The sequence below is a fragment of the Hydra viridissima genome, unplaced genomic scaffold (genome assembly GCF_058129835.1).
Source record: "Hydra viridissima isolate aposymbiotic clone 2 unplaced genomic scaffold, HvirCarnegie_v1 scaffold_10, whole genome shotgun sequence".
Lineage (NCBI taxonomy): Eukaryota > Metazoa > Cnidaria > Hydrozoa > Anthoathecata > Hydridae > Hydra > Hydra viridissima.
Window position 1 is genome coordinate 3,605,745 of NW_028324309.1, and position 20,685 is coordinate 3,626,429.

The 20,685-nt window shown below is 31.8% G+C and overlaps 1 long non-coding RNA gene across 1 annotated transcript; it reads right to left on the reverse strand.

The window, feature by feature from the left end:
- Window positions 1–13,355: 13,355 nt before the first annotated feature.
- LOC149882669 (uncharacterized) lies at window positions 13,356–20,283 on the reverse strand. The gene is made up of 3 exons (XR_016444689.1): window positions 20,181–20,283; window positions 20,014–20,059; window positions 13,356–13,516 (listed from the first exon to the last, which is right to left on the reverse strand). It is a non-coding gene; the product is annotated as an uncharacterized LOC149882669 (long non-coding RNA).
- Between the last annotated feature and the right edge of the window lie 402 nt (window positions 20,284–20,685).

Sequence of the window (20,685 nt, forward strand, 5' to 3'; positions counted from 1 at the left end):
TTATATTTTAAAAAATCAAAAAGGACAGAAATGCAATATGTATATTCTTATAATATCTTTCATATTTTAACTCTTCTTAATTTTTGACGCAATATTTAATTTTATTTTAATTGATTTCTGTTTGCACATACTTCCAATTTCTGACAAGCACAAGCTAAAAATATAAAAGAGTTCAATTATTTATTGATTTCTTTTGTTTAATAAAAAAATTTAAGTGCTATAAGTAATTACCAACAACACCAACAACAAGGATTGACAAACTTTGGGTTTTGTCCTATTTTACATGGAGAAAAGGTCCTATTGTACATGGAAAAAATGTTGTTGTACACTGCTCATTAAGTCATTTTAATCCACTGCTGCAGAACCAGGCGTTAAAGTCCAGTCCTCCTACTTGTAAAAATTATTATAATCTTTTAATTGTAGTTGCTCTTACTACTAGGAAATGCGGGTTCTAGCTCATTGATACTTTCCTATCTTAAGGGTTTGAGTTTTAGTAAAAAAAAATCTTTAAAAATTTCCAAGATGGCGTCTCATTTTAATCCTAAGGTTGATAACTTGCCAGAACCTGCAATGAAGTATTAAAATATTCTTACCGCAATGATTTAAATTTCTTTCGGACCAAAGATCCATGAATTTAAAAGCAGGGCTCTGGACAAGGTCTGTTTTTTTTATTTGCCTGCCTGACTGCTTACGGTCGTTCTATCCATTTTTTTTTTGGCTCTGAGTGTGGGTCTTTTTGTTTATTTTGTTTGTTGGTTTGTTATTTTTAAATAACTTTATTTTTTAAGAATTTCACCACAAGGTATTAATAATGCTTTGAAAGTCAAACCCTTTATTCAATTTTTTCAAGACGTAAAGACACAAGTGACCGCAGTAAACCGTGTTTCCTTTTTGAATCCTTTCACTGTTATAATAAACGGGACTTTTCAAATAATTCACAAGCTTGACAAGAGGGGGCTGACCATAAGAATCGAAACTGTATTTCTTATCACCGTCTTTGTACCAACACACCCAATGAAAACCGCCTGTGCTCGAGTATCCTGTATTCACAATACCGCATTCTTTTCTTCTCGGTTTTTTCGGCAACTCGTCTCTGACAAGAACACCTCGAAAGTTTTTCAATTTTAACTGTTTAGCAGCCTCTATCAATTGAAAAATCGTCAAAGCTTCATTAGGCAAAACAATTCCTTCAGCGTTGATCATTTTACATTGTTTGTTAAAAAGTTATTGAAAGAAGTTTATAGAATAGCTCCTAAGAAGGGTATGCTTGAGATGGGTGAATTAGGTCCAAGCAGCAAACCAGAACTGGCATATTTATATCCTTTCCAGTTTTAATGAAGAGCCCATCACCATGAGCATTTTTAGTCCACGGAGTTATAAACAACCCTTTTCTACTTACAGTTTTCATCTTCATTCCATTACCATTTTTACTCAAGTAAACCACGCCACATCCTGCGATTTTATCCACCATAGTTGAACCTGCAGAAGATCCAACACCAGCAAGAAGTCCAGTAGCAAGAGCAGGAACAACCTTTGTGGCGAGAGTTCCTTATAAAGGTAAAAGAGCTCCAATTAAACCTCCTTCCACTTTAGAGTTGTGTGCGATTTGTCTTTTGCTGAGTTTAAGAGTGACTCCTTTTCCATTGCTGTATACTTTTTTAATTTTGTTCAATTGCGCGTTAGTAACAGTGAGAACATGTTCACCATCTAAGTCTTGATGAGAGAGCTTAATGCTAGCATCAGTTTTATCATGTATTGCTTTCTTGATTTTATCAGCTTGCCCCTCTGAGATGTTCAGTTTGATCTTTTGATAATTGCTCATTTTTATAGCGTCGGGAAATATTTATTTCACTTCTCGAATGTGATATCGTATTGTAACGTCCTCTCCACAAAAATCAACTAAATTTCCATTTTGATCAATGGTGCGAGTAACCATTGTTGAAATTTCGAACAGTTTAACAGGAAGATAAATCAAAAGCATCGGTCTCTCAATGATTTTAAAACCTGGACCTACATTTGGATAAAAGGAGTAAATGCAATTTAATTGGGTTCCATTAATATAGGACGATCCGATAACGTTGTTAACGATTCTGATTGTGTTGATGTCTGAAATTCTTATGATATGATTAGACTCGTATTCAGAATTGGAATTTAATTTTCTTTTTGTGAATCCCAAAAGCGATGCGATGCTGTTCTCCACGTTAAAGTCAATCAAATAATTCAAACCAAGTTTAATGGTTGATTTTAAAGTATTAAGATTGATTCCAATTTGAAGGTTGTTTGGAGAGTAATTAATTTTATTTGCAATAATATAACTTCCACGTTGAGCTGTTTTTATCGTGAATGAAATAGACCTTTGCAAATACTTGTTGATGTCTTTAATGTCATAGCTTCCATCAGGAATCATGTTTTCCCAATTGGCTCCGTTGTTCATGCTGTATTTGAAAGAATTGTTTTTGCTTTTTACATTTGGAATGCTGTTGTAAGTCTCAAGACCGAGAAAAGCCATTTCATAACTTTTTCCTTCATCAAAAAAGATTTTATCTAAAAATTCAGTTTTGATAACACTTGATTTTCCATCTACATCGATGATGATACCTGGCATTTTTTAAATAAGAATTATTTTTTAAATTGTTTTTAGAAAAATAAAAAATCGTCAAACCCGCTTCTGTATTTTCCATGGTCTTCTTTGGAGGACAAATCAATGACGGCAAATCCGTGGGATTGAGACCAGCAGTATTTGCAGAACATTTTAAATTCTTCTTTAGGCATATCCACAGCTGCATGGTCTCTGTAGAGGTGATCGACATTTTTTTGGTCTTGTGGGAAGAGGCAAATAAAATTAGCCTTTTCTCGGATGGTTTGTCTAGGGAGCATGAAATAGTTTTGAGCGAGATAAAAGCAGTCAAGGTTAGAGTGTCTTCTTCGTATGTCATATTTTTCGCATTTGTTTTGTTTGGTGAGTTGCAAGTCGTCAAAGATCATTAAATTGTTTTTAGTCGAATCGAAATCTTCAGGCTCGGGCACATCTTCAGCAGTTTAAAAGAATTGACACTCCATATTCTCGTTGTCGGAATATTTTTTTGAAAGGTCATTAATAATATCTTCAGGGTTTAAATTTAATTTTTCAATTTCGTTTTGCACTTTGAATAAATCAAGAATATCCTTTTTAGGAAGTTTCTTTTCGAAGGACCTTTTGAGTATTTTGTATTTGGGTTGAAAAAAAGGTTTTCCAAAGACTTGCAAATGATTGTAATCCAACCATCCAGGCTTGAGCAGTAAATTGAGCAGCCACGTTGTTTTTCCGCATCCAGACTTTCCAACGATGATCCCTCGAATGCTTCTTGGGAAAAGCTTGTTGTTGTTTCTTTTGGTTTTACTGATATTCCATGACAAATTAGTTACTTCCATTTTATATTAAAAACTTTTTTTATATATGTTAAAATGTATTGCTTTAAATGCAAAAGAGAAACCGAAACCATTCACATGAGAAACGAGAAGACAAAAAATAATCGAAATATGCTCAAAGGAACTTGCGACTCTTGCGGAACGACTAAATGTAAGTTTGTTCCTTCGACAACAAAAGGAGGAGACTTGGTGGAATCGATTAATAAGCTGTCGAGCAAAATCAAGCTTCCATGGGCAAAATTTCCAGGAGAAATGCATATTCCAGGGATGAACTTTGCAGGTCCTGGTACGAATTTGGACAAGAGGCTGACTTCCACGGACATGAATCAGGAGTGGAGCAAACCGGTGCAGCATACCATCATGATTTGGCTTATAAATATTTTAATGACAGACAGAACAGAAATTTAGCAGATCAGATGATGCTTGAGGAGATGGATTCGATGCCCGACCCTACTCAAAAAGAAATTAACGAGCGAAAACTCATTGCTCCAGTGATTAAAGCAAAAGCTAAGTTCGGATTAGGTCTTGCAACGAAATGGACAGATCAGCTTGCAGAGGAGCTTCATAAACCGGTCATTCATCATTTTAAAAGAAGAAAGGTGATTGTGAACGGCATTGATGATATGTGGGCTGCAGATTTGGTTGATATGAAATCGTTTTCAAAATTCAACAACGGCGTAAAATATTTGCTGATGGTGATCGACGTGTTTTCAAAGTATGGGTGGATTATTCCATTAAAAAGCAAAACTGGTTTTGATGTAGCTGAAGCGTTGAAAAAAATTTTCGTAGAAAGAAAGTGCTCTAAATTGTGGGTGGACAAAGGAAAAGGATTTTACAACAAGCATGTGAGAGCGCTGGGTGTGCAATTGTCTTCTACTGAAAACGAGGAAAAAAGTTGTGTTGTCGAGCGATGGAACAGAACGATGAAGGAGAAAATGTTTAAATATTTTTCAGCTAATAACACCAATAAATACATTGACGTATTAGATGAAATGGTGAAAAATTACAACAGCACAAAGCACTCTTCCATCAAAATGGCACCAGTTGAAGCCAGCGATGAAAAGAATAAATATAAGGTCTTGATGAACCTGAATGGAAAGGCTCAAACAGAAAGAAAAGAACCGAAATTTTCCATGGGTGATCAAGTGAGGATCGTAAAAAAGAAGTCTCATTTTGAAAAGGGGCATACGCCGAGATGGACTGAAGAAGTTTTTAACTTGTCAAAAGTTCAGTATACGGATCCGCCTACGTATAAAATCGCTGAAGCTAACGGTAAAGAAAATGCAAAAGACGCATCAAGACATATTCAGAATTGAAAAAATCATTCGCAAGACCAAGAGCAAATCATTGGTCAAATGGTCGGGATACCCAGACTCTTTTAATTCGTGGGTGGACAATAAAGAATTGGTTAGTTTTCAAAAATGATCTAAAATTTATTATAATATGTGAAAATGCATGCTCCTCACAAGTTTTTTAAAAATGTTGTTACAACGGAAGTTCACAGTTTAGATTTGCAATTAGCTCATTTAGAAGAGAGGATTAGAGAGTTGGAGCAAAGAAGACCGAGCAACATTATTGTGTCTATAAAAACGTTGGATCATCCTACATATTACAACATGAACGTACAGTATGAGATTTTTGCTCAGAAAGACATTAGATTTGCTGCTCTCTCACATACAATGAAAGGTATTGCAGTGGTGACATTAATGAATAAAATTACTGATCAATTGAATTATAGAAAAAACGAAGTTATTATTTCAGAGTCTGTAGATGACATCATTATGGACGTGAATAGCAACAGCAAACAGGACGTGATTGTTAAAAAAGAAGAAAAACTTTGCAAAATTAATTACATTGATTTAAAATAATTTTTGTGTATTAAAAAATGGAAATATTGAATAAAAAACTTTATCCGGTTCTTCCTTCTGCCCCAGTTGAAGAAGGTCACACTTATCGTCTGCAGAAAATAAGTCAGATTCAGAAAGAGATAGAGAGTGAAAGCGAGTTCATTTGAGTGAAAGCGAGCAAAGCGAGTTCATTTGAGTAAAAAGTACCATCGTGCTTTTAGAATTATATCTAATGTGGACAATTCGATGCAAGCGCTGCGCATAGCTCTAGGTGTAGCCGGAATTAGTCTTTTATCAACCATTATTGCCAGTCCCGCAGCGATTGCGTGTGAAGGTGTAGCTATTGGAATGGGTTTTTTATCGATCGTTGGAGGTCAAGTGAACAAAAAGATGGCATTGAAAGCGGAAAAGCATGAAAAGATAAAAGTGTTGTCAGAGTCCAAATTGAACACGATCAGCGAGCACATTTCCAAAGCGTTGATGGATAGTAAAATAAGCGATTTAGAGTTTCAATTGATTCTTGGTGAGCTTCAAAAGTTTAAAGAGATGGTGGAGGAGATAAGATTAAAAGCTAAAAAAGGGATAGACGAGTTGACGAAAGAGTCTCTGATCCAAAAAGGACGAGAAGACGCGATTCAAATGTTCAACAACCTATTCAAAAAAGGATCAACATAATCGTAAAAACCAATTTATGATTTTTTTCCACGAATTTTTAAAAGATGTTTTTCTTTAAAATACAAGACCCGAATAAACGGGATGAAATTGTGAAAGAGGTGTTGGCAAGAAGAAATAACAAATAACAGAACTTGATGGATGTGAGCAAACTGCCTGATAAAAAGCTGATCAATAAAAAATTTGTATCAAAAATGCCTTTTGAAGTGAACAAAGTTGGAGATAAAACGATCATTGGAAAAATGGAAGTTGAAATGTGTGGAGAACATTATTGAAGGTGGAGAAAGGTATGAAGGAACAAAAGGTCTTTGGGAGCTGATGACTAAATTTACAATACCAAACGACTATACCGATGAAGATTTGAAAAATTATGAAAAAATTTTGATGGATAGTGATGCTATAAGATTTGATTCGCAACCGCATAAACCGAAAGCTTCAAGGAGACCAAAATATCAGCAACTTATTGCTCCTTTTTGGGAAAAAATGATCCGTATTGAAAAAGGAAAAAAAGGTCGTGGAGTGATCATTCTTCCGAGCGATCCGAATGCGTTGGTGGAAAAAATTGAGTTGAGTATTGCTGCTTGGCATGCTGGAAATACAGGGTCGAAAAATGAAGCTGTTGCCATTTGCGATGAGCTGTTGAGACAAGGGGAGATTAATAAAGAGGAATATAAATCGTTAATGAAGACTATTGATAAAATCATTTTAAAAAAATTGCTTTTTATTTAAAAATGCTTATTTGTAATAATCGAAGATATGTGAAAAAGAACGTTGTTGGAGGAGGTGGTATTGTAGACATGATTAAAAGTTTCATAAAAAGAGCGGCTGCTTCAAGTATGTCGAAAGTGCTTAAAATTGCTGCAACAAGCGAATCGGGAAGAGAAGCGATTACAGTTGCAAAATCTGTTGGTAAAGAGTTAGCTTTTTCTGCCATTTCCGCTGCTAAAGACGTAGCCATTGATAAAGGTAAAAAGACCATTGAGAAATTAAAGCCTGGTTCATCCATTCAAAGTAGGAAAATGTCTAAAAAGAATGCGATTCGAATCCAAGAACTGGTGAAATTTTAAGTGGACATGAAAATTGTCTGAAGTATTCTGCTGCTGCAAGGGGCGGGTCCTTCGGACCCGCACACCTCCCCCTCCTGGGCGAGCCCGAAGGCCTCGCACACCCCCACTTAAAATCATCTGCTTTTAAGTCTACCTGTCTCGCGATAGACACTGAAATGAATTTAATAAACTTATTTTCTATAATAAAAATGATAAATACGGATCGATTAAGAGTTACTGAGAACCCAGAGTATAATATTGGTATTGAAAAAGTTGATTTTTTTGAGTACCTTCCGACTAATCTCGATTTAAATTCTTCGGGCATGATTACTTTTGAGATTGACTGTCAATCGATTCAAACAGTACCATCAGAGGCTTACATTCTCATTGAAGGAGTGTTGAAAAAGAGCAATGGAACATTTTACGAAGCTACAGACAAGATTGCCTTGGTGAACAATGCTTTGATGTATTTGTTTAACGATATTAACTATGACTTGTAAGGAGAGCAAGTGGAAAGAGTTATTCATCCAGGTCAAGCCACCACCATTCTTGGAATGATGAAATATCCTTACGGATTTCAGCTTGCAGATGGATTAAAACAAATGTGGTACATGGACACATCAAATCTTGTTGGAAATTCAGGATTCAATGTTAGACAAGACCACTTGTTTGCAGATACTACATCCGTTGGAGTTTTTTCGTTTAAAATTCCGTTGAAGCACATTTTTGGATTTTGCGAAACCTATGACAAAGTTGTTTATGGGTTTAGACATACCATCACCTTTACAAAGAAAGAATGCGGTGATGCGATTTACAGAGCGGAGAGCGTTAGTGCAGGAATGCTCGACCTTAAAATATTCAGACTTTATATGCCTCGCGTTGATTTGGATATTTCGAAAAAGACCAATTTCATGAATTTAATGACTAAGAAGATTCCCATTCAAGTGGCTTATAAATCAAACAAATGTGAAAGACAGCTTATTCCTTACAAAAGCGTTCCAAGATTTATCGTGTTCGGACTTAAGACAAACAGAAATTCCAGTCAAACTGTCAATCCGTCACTATTCGACCATTGTGATGTTAGCAACTTTTATGTGACTGTTAATGGAATAAAGTATCCAAATTACAATTACGACTTGAATTTTGGAGAAAAGAAAGTGGTCATGGTTTATGCGGATGCGTTCTCTTTTGATGAAAAATATTATGGAACCAATGAACTTGTTTGTCAATTGTATCCCTTGTTCTTTGTTGATATCAGCAAGCAAAAAGAAAGAGTGGCGTCAGAAACAGCTGAATTGGTGGTAAACCTGAAATTCCGAACTTCAACTATTGCAAATAACGTTATTTTTGCAGTAGTTATTTCTGAAAAATTGCTTAAATTTGTTTCAGACGGAACCAACATGACTGCTGTTTATTGAGATGTCTTTTCGGGAAAAAATTAAATTGACTTAAAAAATTTTCTTTCCCTAATAAAATGAGATATACAACATCGTATTTGAAAAATTTGCTGAATGAAAACGGTGTTTGTAAAACAGCAAACGATTTAATGACGTTGATGATGCTCGCGGTTGAAAATAATTTGATCAGTAAAGATGAGATTTTAGGAAGAGCAAAAGAAAAGAAAATACGTGAAATAAAAGAAGAAAAACCAACCGATCCAGAATGGGAATGGCTTTGTTTGGTTAGGAAAAAGCCCATCACTGTGAGAATAACTAACATTGAAACGGGTGAGGTGATTGAATACAAGTCTCTTTACAAAGCGATGGCAGGGACTGGTCGTGGATGGAGGTATTTAGAGCGTCGAGATGGAAAGGTAGACAATGGAATCAAGATTGGATTTTTAAATTCTGAAAAGCTTGAAAAACGTAAAAAGCAGCAAAATTGATTTTTTAACATGTTAAAAGTTAAAAAATTGAGCTAAATGACTTCTTCCAATGGCATGTTGATTTTTTAATTCTTTTCATTGGAGCTAAAATTTAAAAAAATTGAATTCAAGTTAAGAAATTTCTTGGCATAAATAAAAAATATGGGTAATATGCAAAGTAAATTCGTCGTAGATGAAATTTTGAAACTCATTGAAGAAATCAGACAGCAAAGCAAAATGATTAAAAAAATTTTCAATCTCAAATGCAGTGCTCGTTATAGTAAGAAAAAATTGGATAGACCGTCACTTGAAGTGGAGTTTAAAAATAAATACAAGCCAATTCACAAAATGATTCAAGACCTTTCCCTTCTCAAAAATCAGACGCATATGAAATTACTTGAAATTCCCGATGATGAAATAGACAAAAAATACATGTACAATATTAAAAGGCTGTTTCGTAGCGACCTGTATTATATAAATTATTTACTGCCTGATCCCGAGTCAAATGAAGAATTTATTGAAGACGAGATCGAGGACCATTATGATCTACAATGGCTGAAGATGCAAATTAAACTCATGTTTGATGATTTGGCGAATGAAGTCGATTCTGAATAAACATTTTTTAATTCTTTTCGAAGAATTGAAAGAGTTAAGAAAATTTCTTGGTATTTAAAAAAGATGTTTATTAATGGTTATCTTATTGATGTTCAAGGAAATCGATATGTGTTTGTTGACGATTTTGAAGTGATTGATGAATCGGGCGCTTCTTACACACTCGGTTCTGATAGAGATGGAAATCCTCTTTTGGTCAATTTTGATTCTGGTTTTGAGGAATGGGAGTACGATCAACAGTTTGAAAAATGGAAGGAGATCTTGAAAAGTTGCTAAAATGAGAGCTAAATAAATTTTCTTGGTATAATAAAAAGATGGAAAGAAAGTATGTGATTGAATTTGATGACATGGGTTGCGCACATGTATTTACTGAAGAGGGGTATGAAATTCATGCAGCTGGATCTGAATTTACTGCACGTGATGACTGGGGAAGAAAGTATACAATTAGATTTGATGAAATGGGTCAAGCGCATATCTACGATTCAATAAGTGAAATTCATGCGAATTATCTTGCTGCTTAATTTTTAAGATTCCATTGGAGACATCGATATCAGAATGAAGAACCAATCGTTTGTTTTTAAATAATATTCGAAGTATTTGTATTTATTTTTCTTGTTATACTTGCAACAAAGTTGTGAATATACGAAGTGTACATCCTAGAAATTCTGCTACTTCTACCCACATATATTAAAGCATTAAATACTGAATTTGATTCAAATACTAGCAGTGCCCATTCTATTAACTTTACGCTTGAATAGTAAGAATCGAAGATAAGGAAATTCGTTGCTACGTAATAAAAGGAAGCTACCAAAGGAACGTATGCTATTATGAGTGAAAATGATATTATCGCCATAGTTATGGAAAGTTGCTTTTCTACATTCATGTTTCTTGCAACTTGAATGTTATTACATCTGAGTATTTTTTTATACCAATCAATAGAGATGTGTTGATAGCAAGTAAAAACAATAACGAAACACTTAAAACTGATGGGATGAAAACAATTAAAACGTCAATGTGAATTTGGTATGCAAACAAAATACCCAACCCACACGAGAACATGAAGTTAAAAACGATGATCGGTATAAAGTAAGTCCATTTTAAAGTTCTACCGCAGCATTTGTTGTCTTTTAAAACAACAAAAAAACGTTCTATCGAGATTGTTAACACAATCATGCATGAAAAAGAAAACGGAAATGTTGACCAAAACCCAATTGCAGTCCTATTGCTACAACTAAGCTTTCTACCCTTTTGAATAAAAGCTACTCGGAGTGGTATTAGAATTAATCCAACCGTAATATCACTACAAGCTAAAAGTAATACAAGCATTTCATTTGCTGTCCTTTTCCTTCTTGTTCTTGATTTAAGTATTCTAACGATTAACAATAATTAACAAAATGTTAGATATCAATATAAGTAAGCTAACTGTTAAAGATATTGCAATGAATGTGCTACCAAATAAACCTTTCGGAATGTCTTCATACGCTGGACACAAATCAATTGTTTTCATCTTTATGTAAAGCTAAGCTCTGAATAAGTGCTGAGTTGTTGGTAAAAATTTCCATAAGATGAAACATGTCATCAACAACATCAACAAGCTACGTCTCGTGTAACCAAGGCAGCTCGTTCATACGACACTCTTGTGCAATTTAAGTCTTTAAAAACTATTACTTTTGTAAGTTTATAATTTTTGAAATTTGTTTTAGTATTTTTTTTCAACTTTAATCCGAAATGAATCAGCAATAATGTAACTTCGTACCGAAATGAATCAGTAGTTTCAAGCATTAAATGTAATATATGGTTGATGAATTTTTAATTATTTACTCTTCAATCGATTCGAATAAATATAGGTTTTTTCAATATATCAATTATTTTCGTATAGCACTTTGAAAAATTTAGTAAAAATCAACACGTTTATTTAATCCAATTAAGGGTGTAAAAATTCTTACAGCTGCTAAAACAGTATACATTTTCTTTACATATAAATCAGAACTTCAAAAAGATAATAGAACTCCCTGTTTTCAAGTCTTTGATTTTTAAGAAGAACATTTGCTATCAGTTAGACTACACCCTTCATAAAAGATATTAACCTTTTAACTTGTTTGTGATTATATTTCTTGTTTTATGTGCCAACAAAAACACCTAAAAAACTACAGCTCGAGAAGCTTTGGTAAGTCTACTATACTCAAACACCTTGAACTATTATGACGAAAATGGCATGTAAATAGAATTCTGCACTATTTTCCTGATACTGTTTGCTTTTTGTTTTTATGTGAATATTTTATGTTTTGATTGTCGTTCAAAATAAAAAAAAGATCTAAGGGCCTAACTTTTGTACATAAGTAGACAAAAGTTTCTGGGCATAGATTTTAGTTAAATGCTTTTTAACAACTTGGAGAAAAACTGATTGAAATAGTATATGCAATTGAATTAGTTTCTCTCTTCTCCCTCTTAGCTTTTAACCCATAAAAGATTGGGGACAAAATTCAGATTTTTAATGGTTAAAAAACTTATCTAATTATTATAGTTGCAACAATCAGAAAAGTTTAAAAGCATTACTATCTGCATATTAATTTTAAAATATTTTCCAAAAGCAAATTTCATGTGTCATCTACACCGATAAGTTAAAATATCTAAGTTTGCGTGTTAAGTTTTTTTTTCATTTAGAAACGGCTTTAGCGGTTGCAATTTTGGTAAAACAATATAATTTTATAGCTCTGTACATTGCCTACTTCCTAGCCGGCCCGCAACGTTGTATTAACATTGTATTTACGTTAGATTTTAAGTTAGTACAACGTTGCCGGTTCGGCAAAATGGAAAGGCTTTGTAACGTAAAATTCTTATGTTAGATTTACGTTAGATAATAACGTTATACAAACGTAAAATTCTAATGTTAGATTAACGTTATACTAACATAAATTTAAGTTGGAAAATTATTGGCGTTTTACATTAACGTAAAATATTGATTGTAATTGTGTTTAATATTTAATATTAATATACTGTTATATTCATAAAAACCTGCCGAAGCCTATGGCTTTGTGTCATGGTTTTTATATGAATATAACCGTATGTAAACGGTTTATATATACCTTTAATGTTAACATACTAACATTAAATGTTTAACACAATTACAATCAATATTCTAAGTTAATATAAGGGCTTCTAATCCCTTACAAGGCGTTAGAAAAACAGTTTCGGGGATACTCAAACTAAAAATACAATAAATGTTTTTAAAGACTTTATTTAAAGATGTATTATGTATTCTTTTGTATATTATATAGCATATATAATAAATTTACAAAAAAACTGAAAACTAATAATTGTTCAACAATCACTTGCTTCCTCAAATAATTTTTTTTGCTTCCATTTACAAATGGTGAGAACTTTAAGATGCATCCTATTTGACCTTTTATTTGTGCTTCTGTCGAAGACTCGTGCATTAGCAGTATGACTTCTAAAATACAACATGGGATACTGTTAATGGGATGTTAAAAAAACAGTTAAAAATATATTTTTCTTATAACTGACTAGTTGCTTGATTTTTTCTTAACGCTAACTTTCAAGATTCAAGACCTAAAATCCGTAAATTACGGCAGACAAATTTAAATCTTTAGGGATATTCCTTTAGCTTTAACTGATTTGTCTTGTCGAAAACGTCCTTAAGATGATCTAATTGAATTTCGGAGGTTTTCACATTTTTCTTCACTTTTCCACCACCTTTTTTTACTCCACGGAGAACTCGCCGGAAGTTGTTGTTGGCAACAACAGCTTTCTTTAGGTTTAGCCACTGATCTCTATAATAACTGGATAGCGCATCTCTAATATCAAAATTGAAGCCAAAATCGGCATATTGGAAAGCCCTAGAACGCTGAAATCTGATAAGTACATTTAAAGCGATGAGCCGAAAAACAGAACTTTACGCTCATGGGATTTAAATTTTTGGGGCTTTCCAATATGGCGATTTTGGCGTCAAAAAATTAGAAGTTTTGCTCGGAGTTGCGCTATCCAGTTATTATAGAGATCAGTGGGTTTAGCACATTAACTTTTGCCCTTTGTGACTTTGGTGCCATCTAAAAAAAAAAGTTTTGTAGGAGTTTTAGTAAGTAATTAATAATCCAAGTAAAAAACATAAAACAATAGAAATCAATAGAATAAAACATAAAACATCAAAGAACAACAAACACTGGTACAAAAAAAACTCTGTAAACATGAAAAAATGATTCCCACAATCTATTAGTCACTCTCCAGCTAAGAAAATGTGAAAGGTTCAAAACATTTGGATGATCCAAATAAAAGTTATCACTTTATAACTCGTCCTGAAATTTAACCTTATAAAATGGCTTAGAAAGGCCAAAAAAGACAGTTTTTCTGGATTATCAAGATTTAGACCATCAAGAGATTCCTGCTGAGATACGGTCTCTTGAAAAGATTACTTGATTTTTTTACGGTCTTGAAACGTACAAAAAATTTAGATATACCGTTTTGTAGAGCGTTTTGTAGTTTTGTAATCTCTGTTCTTTAGAATCCTAAAACTATTGAAGAAAATGATTCTGATACAGATTGTTTATGAACATATAACACTTAAATAATTCTTTTATTATTCACCAATTGAAGATTTGCTTCAACATTTCTGTGATTTGTAAAGAGAGTTTATTCAAACGGTACGAAAAAATGTTTTTGATTAAATCAAATTTTAAAGCATTTCGAAAGTTCGAAATTTCGAACAAAATTTGGTTAAATGTAGGACCTAGGCTACTACATAAGCCAATGACATTTTTTTTAGAAAAGTTTTTTGTGTCTTAAGAATTTGTTTCCATCAAGATTTTAGTTGAAAACGAGCTTTATTTTGTTTGTTTTTTTTTTTTTTCTAATTCAGACGGTGCTAACCGACAAAATTGTTCAAAACTATATCCGTAAATCAGAGTAGCTTATATCCAGACAAAAAAGTTTCTATTTGGACAGAAAAGTGGGAAAATATAAAATTAACATTAAACTCGACGTTTTTTTTTTTCCTACACCCTTTTTCCCTTTATCTTCATTTTGAGTTTTCTGACAATATTTTCTAAAGATATTTCGCATAAGCATTTGACATGTTTTAAAACTAAATTTTGTTTATTATAAATAATACATGAAGATAAATTGCAGTTCCTATTTGTGGACAGATGTGAGAAACAGAATGAGACCAGTATTTTTTTAAAAAAAAACCTATTTGTTAAAGTTTAATTTTTAAATTAAGTTTCTAAACATAGCTACTAATAGTGAAAGAAAATATATTTTCATAAAGAAATAAGAATAAAATAATCCAGAAAAACTTTTTTGGCCTTTCTAAGCCATTTTATAAGGTACAATTTCAGAACGTGATCACTTTTTTTTGGACGATCCAAATTTTTTGAAACTTTCACATTTTCTTAAGTGGATAGTGCCTAAAAGATTGTGGGAATCATTTTTTCATTTTTACGAAATTTTTTTTTGTACCCGTTGTGCAATGTCTATTAGTAGAATTTCTTAAACTATTGTTATTGGAGCATTTGGTCTCCCATGTTGCATGTTGCATTGGCATCTAATTGAGCATATAGTTAATAAAAACATTTAGTTATGTTTTGTTTGTATTGACTTTTTAAAAATTGATAAAAAGATAAATTTTTATAGCAAATAATTAAACGAGGAAGAATTAAAACAATTATTTACTTGATAATATTGCATGTTCAGGCGCGGATTCAGGAATTTGTAATTGTGTGGCCAAATTTTATTTTCACGTTTGAAAGTTCGATAGAAGATCGATATTTTAATATCTTTTCACAGCATTTATTGAATGAATAAAGCGTTGGTAACGTATAATAAGCTAAAGTCTCTAAGCTAAAATCCGTAAATTACGGCAGACAAATTTAAATCTTTAGGGATATTCCACGGCCTACTTAATAACAGGCCTGAAAGACGCGCAAAAAAAAAAAAAAACTGTAGGCGGATATTTTGTAAACAAATATGTCGATTTAAACAATTTTGTAAACAAATAAGTTGAGTTAAAATTTAAAATTCGCTACACTAGCTGCTAAATTGCTTGTTTTCAAATTTTGAGAGCTGTTTATTTTAAAAACCTTTTACAATAAGATAACATTTTTTAATCGATTACTAAAAAAAACAACACTTTTCTTTAATAATATCTTTTCAAATTTCACAAACCCTACAACTTCACAAAACATATTTTACATACATTTACATTTCTGCTCCGCAATGATCATTTTTGTGACAATTTAAGTACTTTTAAAGCTGGTTCTTTTGTCGATCGAGGTGAGTAAAGCTTGCTATAGTTGTTAAATAATATGTTAGATAGTATTTTTCCATGAAACTTATCTATGTTTTCAAATCCATAAAATTCTGCTACCATCATTGTTATATTTATAAAACTTGTCCTACAAACTGATGACATGATGTGATGAAAAAATACATAGCAATAAATCACCCATTGACACATATTGTCTCCAGGTATCTTCAAGCCTCCTCTGTTGATTTCTTTAGTAAATTCTCCAAATTCGTTGTAATAGAACTGCGTATCATATTCATCTACATCATTTCTACTGATGTATCCTGCAATATAAACTAAAGCCATTTTTACAGACTTAGACAAGGCTAACTCCATATTTGAAAGATTATGAAACACATTGAAGGTATTGTCATCATTTAGCAAAAATCCACATTTCAAACAAGCATGTTCACAACATGTTTGAATTCCATCAAAATCTGTGTTTAAATCAAGGAGAAGCTTTGTTTTCTTAATGTTTACTTTTTGTAAAACTTGTTGAACATTAATAAAACATGTTCCACCAGAACCTTGACGTAGCTTACTGAACATTTTTTCAATGGGATCACTAGAAAAATTTCCTAGACATACATATTCGTGTGAAGTGCTGAGGAGATGCTTAGTTAACTCAACCAGTCCTCTACTCGTGTATGCAAGAGCAAGAGCAGTATCTTTGGTAAGTTGTTTTACTCTTTGTCCTTGTTTTTTAGGAACCATTTTTTCAAACATACTTGCTATATCAAGTAAAAAATCTAATCGTTGATCGTTAGGGTTATCAAAGACAGCCCTTTTTAAGTCTTTAGTTTTAACGTCTTCGAACTGACTTTTTACATTTAGGATTTTGAAAAAGTCTACAATTTTTTCTATAAAATCAACAGTTCCACCTGAATCCTGAATTTCTGGATGAATTTTTAATGCAGTTAACGTTTCAACACAAAAAATCTTAAGACATAAAGCAACATTCTGTCGTTCTATAGGTTTTGGACAGATAGAAATTTCATTAAGCTTTGATAGTTTCACAATAGAATTATTTTCTAACTCAACCAGCTTCTTCAAGTCAACCCACTTTGCAGTTTTTTCAAGGCCGCAGTCAGAATACTTTAACTCTTGCATTTTTTCAGTTAACCAATTGTTTCTGATAGATTTGATTAGATGTACATAATCATAGAGCAAAAAAATGTTTTCAGTTGTGCGCCATGGAGAAATCAAATTGAATTTTTTAAAGAATGATTGATTTACTTTATTATTATCACATAAAATTGCAACAGTAATGCCATTACATGAACGAATCAAATTTAACATATTTACAACTTGTTCATATTGAAAATCAGCACTTAAACGATACACTGGCAGTGCTTTGTACAAAAACCTCTTTCCTCCTAATAATGAGCAAATCATAAAACTCAAAACAGTGGTTGCAAAATGTTCTGGATTATTTACTGCTTTTCCAAATAAGTTACCTCCTTGATACGTTAGTTGTGGTTTTACATAAACTTCATCGATTATAATAATTACATTTTTTTGACGAGGATCTTCTAGTTGCATAAAATATTTGTTGAGGAAATCAAAATCCTCTAGCTTACTAACCTTAGATATAAGTTTACCAAGTGTTACAATACTTGGCATTTCATAGTCATCTCTAATACGACTGTAAAGAGATCTTGAAATTGAAAAATACTCAAAAGCCCTACTTAGAATTTCTGGAGAATATTTTTTATTACCAACAAATGTTAATGCATGCATGCTAACAACTTGTTGTAGGATAATGTTTTTTTTATGATCCATTTCAACGGAATGTAAATATCTAATAGCTTCTAAAATTTGTAAGAAAGATGTAATTTTATGTATTCGATTACTGCACAGTGGTATAATAGAGCATCTAGATCCAAAATGAAAACCTTCAAATCGCATATCAATTTTAACTTTTAAAAGAAACTGTGGAATAGCAGAGGTATCAATATAATCCTTACTTTGGATTATTAAACCATCATCCACTGTAAAAGATGTTACTGGAAATGGAATAACTTCTTTGCTTACTTTTAGGCAAAGATCATCAAAACAACTAATTTCATACAAATCCAAGTGAGCTGAAATTTCATCAGGTTTCATGTTACGCGTAGATGGTAGTGATTTTGTTGTTGTTCTTTTTGTTGGTGGAGGTGTAGGAATTTGACTTTGAAATACACAGATGAAAATAGTTGGTGGATTTAAGGGACGAATTTTACCATGAATTTGACAAGTTTCATAATTAACTGGCCAATGATTTTCACAAATGAATGTATTTGGACTATTTGGAATGTTTTCTCTTGGAATAGATCTAATCCATCTTTCTCTTTCTTGAGGATTACGGTTTTTGTTTGGTAATCGAAAAAGTTTAACTTTATGTTCTTTATCATAGTTTCCTCTACAACCAGTCACACAACATTTAAAAGGCATGATATAGTAATTTTTGTTTTGAAAGATTACTAAATACATAAAATACAAATAAAATAATATTGACTATCAAATAATTATAAGCAATTGATTTTAAATATATATTGTGTAGTATATCATATTATGTAAATACATTACTGCATTATATCTATATACATGACTGAATATATATATATATATATATATATATATATATATATATATATATATATATATATATATATATATATATATATATATATATATATATATATATATATATATATATATATAAACACTAAAAATATAACTAAAAAAACCACAAAACTTTCTCCATTTTTGTTTTGACAAACATCCGCCTACAGTTTTTTTTTTTTTTTTGCGCGTCTTTCAGGCCTGTTATTAAGTAGGCCGTGGGATATTCCTTTAGCGAAAAAACCCAAAAATTATGTGGCAATTTAAACAAAATGGCAATTGCTACAATGGCTACCCCTTAGATCCGCGCCTGATGTTGTATATAAATATATGATATAATTATTTAAAATCAAGCGCTCTGTACTATTTTTATTCCACTCTCAACTTCTAAAATTAATTTCTTTTTTGAAATCACTCATGCGTGCATACTTATTATTCTATTTAAATGCATTCTATACTCTCCACCCTATTTTTAAAGGCAAAAAAGTAAATTTTTTTTAAGCCACTGTTGCTTTATTCAATTAAGAGTCTTTCGGAAACATCGATAACGGAATGATAAAGCAATCGTTCATTTTCAAGATCTTTTGAAATGATTGCATTTTCTTTTTTGATATACTTTCAACAAACTTTTGAATATAAGAGATATACATCTTAGAGATTCTACTTCGTCTAACCACATATATTAAAGCGTTAAACACTGAGTTTGATTCAAATATTAGCAGAGTCCAATGCATAAACTTTGCGCTTGAAGAGATTGACTGGAAATCGAGGCTAAGAATTCTAGTTGGAAAGTAGTATTAGGTAGCTACCAAAGGAAAGGTATGCTACCGTAAGTGAAAATAATATTCTCATCAAATTTATGGAAAGTTGCTTCTCCACATTCATGCTTCTTGCAACTTGAGTTTCATTACATCTGAGTATTTTTTTTATACCAATCAATAGTGACGTGTTGATTGCAAGTAATAACAATAAAGTAGCATTTAAAACTGATGGGATGAAAATAATTAAAACCTCAATGTGAATGCTTTTCCACAATCATGTTTCTTGCAACTTGAATGTCCTTACACATGCGCATTTTTTTTATTCCAATCAATAGAGACGTGTTAATAGCAAGTATTGACAATAAATTAGTACTTAAAAATGATGGAAACAAAAGGTTTAATACACCATTGCTAAATTTGTTTATATACAAAATGCTTTATACTTAAATTCATATTTTTTAAAGTATTTTAAAATTCTTTTTGTACGAAATGACTTTTTGTATGAAATGACTATTTACTATTTTTTACTTAATTATTAGTTAGTTGACAACAATTTCCATAAGATAAATCGAAACGCTCATGACCAGCAATACTGTAGCTGCAGAGAAAATATTTCAATACTCTCCCTATATTTATAGAAACAACTTTTATTTTAATTTAACTTATAAAAAAAAATCGTAGCAATATTTCTTTTCTTTGTTTTCCTTTTGCTTTGTGTTTTTTGTTTGCTTTTTGTTTTGATGGAATTCTTTTATGTTCTGTTTTTTCGTTCAAAACAAAAATAAAAGCTGATGGCATTAAATTCGCACCAAAGTATCCAAAAGTTTCTTCGCTTCGATTTTAACTTAAATATTTTTTAACTATTGCATTTTTGAGAGAAACTGATTTAAATGACTTATACCTTTCAAATAGATTTCCCTTCCTCTCAATTTATAGCCCTGTAAACCCTGGAACGAAAATCAGATTTATAATAGTTTAGAAACTATTGCAATTGCTGCAGTTGCAATAATCAGAAATGTCTAAAAAGCAAATGTTTTTTATACTTTCTACAAAATGGTTTGAACTTACTTTCCAAAAACATTTGTCAGTTATTTGTGTTCTATAGCTTATTTTATTAATTAAAAAACGTTGGTTTGTCAGAAACTCGCGGCTGCATACAATGAAATTTCCCTTTTGATTATTGCTTAGGATGCAGTCAACTTTTCCGCTTCACTGGTTATTCAAATTTTCGGCTCGTGAATTCTCTTTCGAACCAATAAAAATGCTTAATTTATCAATAAAATAAGAAGCAAGTATAATATTTAGTTTAATCAAACATATTGTATATACAGTCTATAAAACTTCATTCAACAATTCTACAGATTTGTTTTTGTTAACATTTAAAATAAAATTACTTGTAAAGAATTTTATAACAAATCTACAAATAATTAGAAAAATTAGGCTGCTTAGGAGGAGATAAATTATGCAAACTGCAATTTGTATATAAATTACTGTGTGATATGTGATAAATTACACAAATTATGCAAAGATGTTGCTCAACGTATGTACATATAAAAATGATGAATGGATTCTA